This window comes from Cupressus sempervirens, chromosome 2, assembly GCF_028749045.1.
Source record: "Cupressus sempervirens isolate cs-2001-9-10 chromosome 2, ASM2874904v1, whole genome shotgun sequence".
Classification (NCBI taxonomy): Eukaryota; Viridiplantae; Streptophyta; class Pinopsida; order Cupressales; family Cupressaceae; genus Cupressus; species Cupressus sempervirens.
The window spans coordinates 260,622,477-260,634,493 of NC_143119.1; positions in this window are offsets into that span (position 1 = coordinate 260,622,477).

Below are 12,017 nucleotides of genomic sequence, written 5' to 3' on the forward strand. Positions count from 1 at the left end.
CCATTTCCATTTGGGATCCACTCTGTTATAAAATCCTACAAGAATTCTAGTTCCTAATTCCATAGGTGTATGCCTCAATGTGATCAACATATCAATTAAAGCTTCTTCAAGTTTATCTTGATCTTAATTGCTCAAAGAATCATATTGTAAGTCTTTAAGAGCCAAAATACTTTCTAATTGTATCATTTTATCACATACCTGATCTATAGTCATTTTAGGGAGTCTCTTTGCAACTTGTAGTTTGTTGGTCTCAGCAGACTCTATACTCTCTTCTTCTTTATCCTCCTCTTATGCAACTATTAGCTTCATGTTTGGTATTACTTGTTCATCTCGTTGTTTTTTTCTTCTTTGATGGGATTCCTGGTAGTAGCTTGGCAATAAGTTGTGCTAAATTCTTTTTGTAATGTTAACCTTTCCCTTTGGCTTTGATGGTGTCACCATTTCTTTCATATATTTTTGGAGGTTTTCCTTTACCTTCAGTGCAATTATTACAAGATTCCTTTGTTTTGTGGCCTTCTGCTTCACAACTTCAAGCTATTTTCTTTTTCCTTACTTGGCTTCTAAGGGTTGGCCTAATCCTTCTTCTTGTTTCATTTTACTAGCCTCAAAAAACTTTAATTTTTATTTTGTTTCCTACCTTAGGTATGCTAGCTTCAATAGTCATCTCGACAACAACTATTTCATATGTGCCAAACTACTTGACATTAACATCTATGTCTTCATTCAAGAGTGTAGTGACAACTATTGATTTTTCATCAACATTTACCTCATAGGGCATAGGCTCAACCATGCTACCCTTACTATTAGTTCTTGTTCATACACAAAATATTTGTCCATAATGAAACAAATTTCATCATAATATTTATCTACAACTAGTTTTTGAATTCTCATCTTGTTCTTCAGTTTAATTTTGAATTCTTCAAAATAGGTTTCCATTAGTGCTTCACAACCTCTTTATTAGGTCATTCAATTGATCTACATTAGTCCAATTTTTGTCCCATGCTACCTTTCCAATAGTAGGAAAATAATTCTTTATATAGAAAAGTGTACAAACTAATAGGTAACCAAACTAACATGATGTGTTCTTATCTTTTCTTACTACTTCTAGGTTCTTTGTAAGTTGTTGTAACTAAAACTCCACAAGATTGTATCCAGGATCTTTATTCACAATTTTGTATCCCAAATAAATAGCAACACATGACACACTATTTAATTAGTGGATCCTCAATTTTTTCTATTGGCATTCCATGACCATTCCACCTTGCCTTGGTTAGTTTTTCAATTTCATTATGTGTGCTACTCCTTATGCTCTTAGGTCAATCCAATGTAGGATACCCAATTACTCTTTGAATGATTGTTATTTTGGTCTTGATTGGCCTGCTTTCTAACATTACTTGCATGTGGTAAACTCATCTTAAAACATTTTTTATCCATTTTTTCTTGAAAAATTTAGGAAAATATAGGGCACAAGTCAGCCCTTTGTCTACACAAGTTTTGAATTTATCTTCAAGAATTCCATCTACAAATAACTTGTCATAAGTTGTCTTAATTTCAAAATCTCTAATTTCTCCAATCTTACATCGATAACATGATCTGATGTCTTTCATAGTTAAAACTCTACGTGGAATAGATGACAATACTCCAACATTATCAAGATGGGTTTTAATAAAAAAATATTTTTTTGAAATTTGATGGAGGTCAATGATCGTTCCTTATGATATGTGCTTTGTTATGCTTTTATATTTCACTTCTAGATGTCATTGTGAACTAGGGTTTTCAATAAAATCTTTTCACAGAATACCTTACTGACGAATAAGAGTAATACTTAATTCTCTTCAAAAATTTGATAATACTTTATTGTGATTCCTTGCTCTGGTCATTGAGATTTCCTTTAAATCTTTATGTGAGCTCTTTGATTGTTGGATAAGGAAAATAATCATTCAAATTTGATTTATACCTTTGATCTTCCAATTTAGGTTTGTAATTAATGTACTTATACTTAGATAGTGTATAACAACTAGGCTTGACCTTAACTTTGGTTCAAACAAAGTTATTCACTTGGTCATAACCAGTTTGCTTAGTCCATATGTAATCCTTCTTGAATACTCAGTCTATACTTCAAGACTAAGTTAAGATAAATTGTACCACTGATGCTTTTTACTTAATGAATTTTGTTTTCTAACATTTCTCATTGCATGTCCAATTATGAAAATATATCTTTTCATTACTTTAATGCTACGAATTAATGTAAAATATAGCTTTCAAGTAAATAGTTCCTACATACCTCTTTCTTTTAGTGAGATGTGTCATCACCAGATCCATCAGATTGGGTGATCAAAGTATCTTATACTCTACTACTTCTAGTTCTTACTACTGTTATCCATGTCTTCTTCTTTTTTTGTTTGTCATTTTTATTTCTTGGTGCTGGTGTAGGTGTCCTAGTTTTACAGTTCTTACTAATGTGTCCCACTCTAAAACAACTAAAACATATTATCTCACAATTTATGCATTTCTTGTAATTTCCTCTAAAATGTGTCTTGAAACGATTCTCTAGAATATGTCCATATTCTCCACAATAGTGAAAACTGTACCATGTGTTATAATCTTCGTCATAAGAATTGTGTTTCATTATTGTATGAGTTTTTTTCTAGGTGACCATTGTGATTTATTCTTAAGACTACATTCATAATCATCATGTCCATACTTTTGAAAATTGTAGTAATGACCTTGGAATATATATACCTTTCTATTTAAGTATGTGTTCTATATTATGCATTCATGAGCTTGATGTCCTACATTCTTGCATTTAGAACAATTACCACTTGGCTTAGGTTTAGGAGCTTTCTTACCATTTTTGCTTATGCAAATGTTTTTTTAATGTCTAATCTTTCCATAGTAAAGACATCTAGGTTTCCTTTTTGATTTTACATTCCTTTGTTCTTCAGTTTTGGATGATTCTCCTTTTTAAGTAGTTGAAAATTGATTGTATCCAAGTCCTAGTGCATCTTTTTCTCTTGGTGACTTTATCATGTCTTCAAAAATTTTGATTGCTTCATTTTGTTTGTTCATCCTTTGCATGAGTTCCTTTTCATGTCTTAACACATCATTCAATTGCTGATTTTGTAACTTTAGATTTGTGATCTCCAAATATTTTATGTTTTCTTCCTAATTTGCAATTACTAATTGATTTATCATGTCAAGCTGAATATTTGTGTACTTTTGAACTTCAAATGATGTTTCTTCGAGTATGTTAGCTATCTTCCTTTTATCTTCTTCATACATGATCTTATATTCTATTTCTTTCTTTTTTTTCAATGGTTCCATGTATTTTGATAGATTGAATTTCTTGTTCTATCTTTAGATCTTTTGCTTCCTTTACTATGACACTATTCTTTTCTAGTAGTTCTATCATTTCTTAATCTTTTTTTACCATTCTTTCCACTATCTAGTAATCTTTTTGTATCAACTTCTATGTATTGACTGTCATTAAGTTGTATAGTCATCTCTCTTCTCCTTTTGAGGGATTTTGTCAACTCTTCTTTAGTTTTTTCTAAATCTTCCAACCCAATCTACATTTTAATTGTTTGATTTTCAATGATCTTTCCCATCTTGTACACTTCCATCTCCATGATCTTTGGTGCTCAAGCTATTAAGCTTCCTCATAAGAGATATGAGCTCTGATACTAATTATTGGAATATGTATATGGGAAACAAGATATTGAGAGTGTAGGTGAATTAGGATATTAAACTTTTAACATCAAAATTTATTTCATTAAATAATATATCTAATTGATCATTAAAAATGTAATGCTGAAACATACAATAAGTTCATTGCACCCATAATAGTTCAACACATAACACACTAATTTGGTTACATACAAATACTTCAAGATGAAGGTAAAAATGGGGTAGGGATGAAACCCACAAATCTTCACTATTCCAACAATAAAGTTAACCTATTAAGGTTACATTTTTTAACCATAAGATATGATCTACCTAGTGAAAGGTTTGTCCTATTAAAGACATAAAAGGCTATTAGGTCTTGCCTTGTTAAAGGTCTTAGCACCAAAAATAAAGTAAGGACTCTATTAGGAGATTTACATAGGCCTATTAGGATCAATTTGTTAAGAGATTTTGCCTATCTCAATTACAAAATAATGGATTCAGTGACTAACCCTTGGTATGCTCTACAAGCTAATCTTGGGTCTCATCTTTCCTTTATCTCTGATGTGATTCTCCTAATATGATAAATCTATTTAGTCTTTCACTACTCTACTTTCTCTCTCTATTGGTTATGTCTCTTTAACACCTTCACATGCATGTATCCTTTCCATATTTCATCTATTATGGTTGTAGGGTTACAATCCTCATTAAATAGACTTCATGTGAAGCCTTTAGATCTTGATCAATAGTTTAAACTTCATCATCATTTTCCATTTATATCCCCTTTTTTTATTGGTAGATTTTTTTTCCTAGGTATCATTACCTTCTAATAATGATGCATAATTAGAATATGATCTAGTTCTATAGATATTAAATCTCATAGAAATGTCAACCAAAATGATTCACATGATTTTGTATCATTACAAACTCACATATCAAAATTGCATTACCCGACACTTGAGTGCTCTGATACTCGATCATGTATATTGTTTGTTGGCTCTTGATAACTTCTCAATATTCTTAGTCATCATTATTTTACTTGACTCACACATCTACTTTGTCTCTATTGAATGCTCAACAATTATTCTTTTTCTTGGTCTAAGTGTTACTTGTCTTTTACTAGATAACTTGGTTGCACTAATGACCTTGTAATCTTGCCAAGTAAATGATTTGCATATGACTAAGTATTTGGTCACTAATCGATAACATAGGCTTGAAGACCAACACTACTAAGCATTGGCATGGACCTCATGATTGGGAAAATCACCAAGGTGGGTAGGCCTGGTGGTTATATGAGAATCAACATCTTTTCCTAAGAAATAAAATTTGACATCTGAATTTCTTCTTTGAACATCTCCAATAACATTTACCTTGGCAATTCCATTAAGGAAATGACCTATGAGATAATGAAAGTATGGGTGGGTTTCATTAAAAACCTAGAGATTTTCATTCCTTTGCTTCTAGATGAGCCACAAAATTTCATTAGTGGGACAAAAGGAAAAAGCACTTAACATTAGATCAAACACCTCAACATAACCAACAATATTTTCATGCTAAGAAAGAGCCAAATTATGATACCAATTTAAGGAATTTCCAAAAAAGAGAGACCAAATTTTACTAGAAAAGTCACATTCAAAAAATAATGCTCAAAAGATTCAGTACAATGACATGAGAAGTAAACAATTGGCTATTTACTTGTATTAGAAAGGAAAGATCCCATGGGAAGTTTTTTAAGAATGAGAAAGCATCTAAAACATACTTTTTTTGGTTTTGCATGTGAGTACCAAAAAATTTTGAACATAAATTGCCTCCAAGAATATGACCAATAAAAAACCCTAAATTTGATTGATTCTATCAATGATATAAAAACTATGATTTAGAAGATTGTAGGTCTTCCTAGTAGAAAATTCACCAAGAATTTTGCCATCTTGCCAAAAAACTTGTTCCAAAAATTGATGACTTTTGAAGCTTTTACTAGGAAATAGAGAACCAAGAGCTTTACTTACTAAAGTATATGTTTTCTTTTGAGAGTTGGTTATATTGATTTTTCTCTTAATCTACTCCCATGAACCCATTCAATTGTTAATAATAACATCTCGAAGAAGAGAAATGCATTTTAAGTTCCAAATTTAGAAAAAAAATATTATAATAAAGCCAATGTTGTTGAAAATAATTGATGAATTGTATAATTCTTTGATGTTACAAAAAATGTCAAGTCTTTACTAGTCAGTGTATGTCAAGTGTTCTAGAGATAAACAAGTTTAGAGTTAGTATCTACTGATCTCACTTAGGCATCAAAAGAAATCCAGTGTTAATCGAGCTCACCTAGTTAAAAAAGGAAAGTTCGCATGGAACCAGTGTTAACTGAGCTCACTTAGTTACAAAAGAAAATTTACTTAAAGATAAAATTTTAACTAAGTTCATTCAGTTACCAAAGGAAAGTCTTTTCTGAGTTAGTGTTGACTGAGTTGTGCTGGCTAATGAAGGATTTTTTTGTATCAACATATTTTGTCTACTGGATTATTTTGTTAGTTCAAGATGACTTAAGGGTTGATTATTGATTGTTTAAAAGTGTATTTAAGCCAACCTAAAAAGGTAATTCATATAAGGTAAAGCTAATGATTAAATAAAAGAATATGTTCAAGAATAGAAGATGAATAAAGGACATGAATTAGAAGGATAAAAGAGTTTTTAGTTTAAATAATTAATTACTATTTACTCTTTACTTAAGTTTACTTAGGTTAAATGCATTATTTTATTATTTAACATGCAGACACCTAGGAGTATGTGTAGTCATATGAGTTTTCTTGTTCACAACATACGAGTGAGCAACTCATTTTAGCACATGGTGTCTACAACATCTTTTTATGTGATACACCTATGTTACCTTATCCTCTCATCATCACACAAACTCTACTCTTGGTGGACATGTTCTTAAATGTGAGGCTTATCATTTTGCTAACTCCTAGTTAGTCTAGAGGCCATTATATACAAGAATTTCTAGTGTACATGTACATTTATTCATTCTCATATTGTTATTATGATCATACATCATTTGGTCCATATTGTGCTTTGTTCTTGAGCTTCTTGATCTTGGCATCATTTTACCCTAACGAAAATTCTTACATGGTATTAGAGCCAATAATCCATTCTCTCTGGCTAATAGTGTTTGTGAGGAAATATTTCCCTTTTGTCTTAGAATCTGAAGATGAAGATCTCTTTTTCCTTATAAGCATTAGGCAATGGAACATTGTGCTTCTTTATTTCTACAAGGAGGAACTTCATTTGTGAGATCTCTTGGGGGTGTGAGATTTTTCACCAAGGGGGGTCACATGACTCTTCTCTTCTTTATTGTACTTATCTCTCTTTTTGGGGGAGGGTTTTTCCCATGAATTTTTCCTGCTTCCTCTATTTTTAGATATATTTAATTGAATTGCATCACATTAAATGTACATCATTTTCATTTGTACATGGCTATGTAACATGGCCTAGTAGCTGGGACCCATCATGCATTTTCACCATAGCTCTTGTAAGCTTAACTGAATTCCCCTAAGTTGCACTTGGGGGGGAGTGTTAGTGTAAATAATTAATTATTATGTACAATTTACTTAGGTTTACTTAGGTTAAATGCATTATTTTATTATTTAACATGTAGAAACCTAGGAGTATGCATACTCATATTAGTTTTCTTGTTGACAACACAGTAGTTAGCAACTCATTTAAGCACATGGTGTCTCCAACATAGGAGTTTGCATAATCAACTGAGTTATCATGTAGACAACATAGTTGCCTACACTCTAATTAAGAACATGGTGTCTACAACATCTTTTTATATGATACACCTATTTTATCTTATCCTCTCATCATCTCACAAACTCTTGTGCTCAATGAAGGATAATCCACTCTTGCTGGACATGTTCTTAGTTGTGAATTTTATCATTTTGCTAACTCCTACTCATTATAGAGGCATTTATAGGCACTTCTAGTGTATTTATACATTAATTTGTTCTCATATTGTTATTATGATCATACATCATTTTTTCCATATTGTTCTTTTTTCTTGAGCTTCTTGATCTTGGCATCATTTTTCCCTAAGAAAAATTCTTACAAGAGTATCTAAGTTAACCAAGATGGAAAGAACATTATGATCTAGGAGGATCAAGTAATCAAGCTAGAACAAAGATTTGAAATCAGAAAGACAATTGCATCCATAATCAGGTCAAGTCATTATTACTTTCTAATAATTGTTGCAGTGAATTAAATCTCCTAATAGAGTTAGCTTAACAACTATTTGCCAAATTTTCTGACAAGGTGGCATTTCTAGATTGAAGTGTCTGAAGACCTCTAACAAAGCCACTCCTAATAGAGTGGTCTAAAATCCCTTAACAAGGTAACAACTAATAGTGTGTTTTTTAATCTTTAAGAGGGTTGGCTCCTAACAAGGCTCACTTTAAAAGTGTGAAAAATAGTAACTAGTCGCAATTGGTGGTTTTCCCAGTTTGGGTTTCCATACTAAATCTTGGTGTGTCATGATTTCATGTTATTTTCTTTATGTTTATACAAATAAGTTAATTAAGGTTAATCAAAATTAATATCATAAGATCTATATATTCAGTATTAACTGAGTATTTATTAAGTGATAACTGAGTTATAATAGTTTCAATAGAGTTTTAGTTTTGGTATTCTATTGAAATCTTAAGGGACTTAGATTTTATTTTTGTGGTAACTAATTCACCCCTCCCCTCTTAATTACTCCTATTACATTTCTAAAAATTGGTATCAAAGTGTTTGGTGCTTGCTAATAAGGTTTCAAGGACCTAAGCTAAAGATCAAGATATCTTACAGAAGGGAAATTACTAAGTTGAATAGAGATAACTTCAAAGAATGGTAGGAACTCATGAGGCTATATTTGGAAACCATTGGATACTTAAGCCTAAAATACCTACACATTAATTATGCAGCAGCTATTAGAACTTTTACTATGGAAGAAATTCTAGAAAAGATGAATTATAAAATTATGATGATTGACATTGCCTCTACTCTCAATTATGCTGAATTTTATGAAGTCAAAGATTTTCCTACTACTCATGAGATGTGGATCAAAAAATATATCTTTGGAGGAGATCAAAATGTTAGGAGAGCTAAGGTAGAAAGTATCAGAGGTCAATTTGATCAAATGAAGATGAGAGAATATGAAAACATTGAAAAATATAGTGAAAGAACCAAATCAATTGTATGTGCAATCAGAGCCTTAGGAGGAAAGATACATGATGTGATAGTGGTAAGAAAGGTACACATAACTCTTCTTCTTATTCATGCAATTAAATTTTGAGTAATTCAAGAGATGAGATGTGATCCAAAAAATGATATAACTATGGATGCACTAGTTGGAAGATTGACAACCTTTGAGTTAGACAACTATGATAACTATGTTCCTAACTATAGTAACATTAAGTCTACATTTCAAGCTAAGATTTCACTCAAGAAAAGGTGTAAAATCTAAAATCTAAAAGAAATCATTCTAATAGTGAATATAAAGAAGACTCTAATGATGTTCTTGAAACCATTGAAGTATTACTCACAAGAATATTCCTCTAACAAAGGAAAATTAACTCTAATCTATTTTCTTCTAAATAAGTTGGTCACATTACTGCAAGGCATCCAAACAATAAAAGAAACTTACAACAACTACAAAGGAAATATTTTTTTTAAAATGAACAACGATAACAAGGACAAAGGTAAGAAATCTTGTTACATGGCTAAAGATTCTAAAAGTAGTAATGAGGATGAAATTGTTTACTTTGCTATTAAAGATGAATTAGATGATGAAAATGATACTTGATGGCTCTCATTTCTCATATCAGAAAGAATAACACATGGATCATAGATAGTGGTTTTTCTAACCACATGATTGGTGATAAATCTAATTTTGAGAACTTGGTACATTATGATGGTGAAAATGTCAGATTTGGCAATGACGAACCATGTTATGTAAAAGGAAAAGGGTGCATTGCATTGACCAATAAAACTAAATGCGATAATTCTTATTGGGTTGAAGGACTAAAACATACTCTAATTAGTGTGGCATAGTTGAACCACATTGGATTCAAGGTAGAATTAATGAATGGTAAGGCTAGGTTGCTGGATGGGAAAGGAAATATGGTTGGGACTAGTAATCAAACAAAAGGCAATCTATTCTATCTACATCTAACTAAAAGTTCATGTTTCCTAGCTTGAGTGGACAAGGAGTTAGTTATGGCATAAAGGGTTGTGCCATTTGAATTTTGATAACATAGTTAACATAAGCAAGAAAAAAAGAGTGAGAGGAATTCAAAGCCTCAAGAAACTTAACATGAGCATGTGCAAGAATTTTCAAATTGGGAAGATTGGAAAGACAATCTTCAAGAGAATGAACTATCATTCTAAAGAAGTTCTGGAACTGGTTCATATAGACCTTTGTGGACCTATTGGCACAGAAAGCTACTATGGAGATGAGTACTTTATTTTATTTGTTGATGATTATTCTAGAATGATGATAGTAATGTACTTGAAGGATAAGTCTAAAGATTTTCAAAAATTGAAGTGGTATCTAGCTAGAATGGAGAAAGAAATAGGAAAGAAACTGAAATGTCTACAGTCAGATAGAGGAGGAGAATTCATCTCAAATGAATTGAATGAATTCTACATTGAAATAGGAATCAAAAGACAAGTATATGCTCCTGGTACACCTTAGTAGAATGGAATAGTAGAAAGAAGAAATAGATCCATCATTGATTATGAAAGGACACTTATGATAGAGAAAAATATTGCAATAAAATACTAGAAGGAAGTAATCAACACAATAGTTCATACCTTGAACCAAGTTTAGCTAAAGAAAAATTTAGAGAAAACACCTTAGGAATTACGGTGTGGCTATAAACCTAATATCTGTTATTTCAAAGTATTTGGAATAAAATGTTATATATTAAAAGATACAATGAAAGAAAAATTTGATGTGAAAAGTAATGAAGGCATATTCCTAGGATAATCGAACAAAAGAAAATCATATAAATGTCTGAATCTAACAACTCACAAATTTATAGAAAGTGAACGTTGAAAGATAGATGAGTTTATAGAAAAGAGTGAAGAAAAAAGAAGTAAAGAACCTAAGAACTATACAAAGTTTGTTTACTATGAACCTGATAATTTAGCTAAAGTTTAAACTAATGCAATTGGCAATTAGTAGTCTTCACCACCCGAGTACCCAAAATCTCTAGTTCAACCCAAGTTGTAGCTAGTGTAACTTGAGTCACAATCAAAAGGAATCGAGTCTCTATTAGAAGGACTCGTGTTTCAGCTAGTGAAAATTGAGTCATATTCTAAAAGACCTGAGTCACCAATAGTGGGACTTGAGCATGATTTAGAAGACCATGGTGAACTAAGTCAAATTAGAAACAAAGAACCTATACTTGCTAGAGATGTCAAAAGGTATTGTGCACCTAAGTGGATCATTGGAGATTAATCAAAACACACTATGAAAAAGTACAAACTAAACGATACATGTTTTCTTACTAATTTTGAACCTAAAATTATTAAAGATGCATTAGAAAATGAAAGTTGGATTGAGGCTATGAATGAAGAGATAGAATAAATTGAGAAATGAGACTTGTTTTCTTATTCTAAGACACAAGAAAAAACATTTAACTAACACCAAATGGGTTTTTAGAAATAAGTTGAATGAAAATGGAGAAGTTTCAAGGAATAAGGCAATGCTAGTATACAAGGGTTATGCACAAGAGGAAGGTATTGACTATGGATGAAACCTTTTCTCCCATTTGTAAACTAGAAGGTTTTAGAACACTACTTTCTTATGTTGCACGTAAAGGATTTAAAGTACATTGGATGGATGTAAATTCAACTTTCTTGAATGAAATTCTAAAAGAAGAAGTCTAGATAGAGAAGCCTAGATGTTTCATTGATAAAAAAAAAAAATATGGTTTGTAGACTACAAAAACCTTTGTATGGTCTCAAACAAGCCCCCAAAGCCTGGTATGAGAGATTACATAGTTATTTGGTAAAGATTGGTTTTCAAAGGACAAATGACAACACTAGCCTATACATAAAGGAAGGACCATAGAAGAAGCTATCACTAGAAGAAATCTTTGTAGATGATATATTTTTCACTGGACATGATGACTTGTGCAAATCTTTTTCTAATGAAATGAGTAAGGAATTTGAAATGTCAATGTTTGGAGAAATCAAATTCTATGTTGGCCTACAAATTCAACATAAGAAAGATGGTATCTACATCACTTAGTCAAAGTACATTAAGGAGATACTAAAGAAGTTTGGGATGGAGGATTATAGATTAGTTG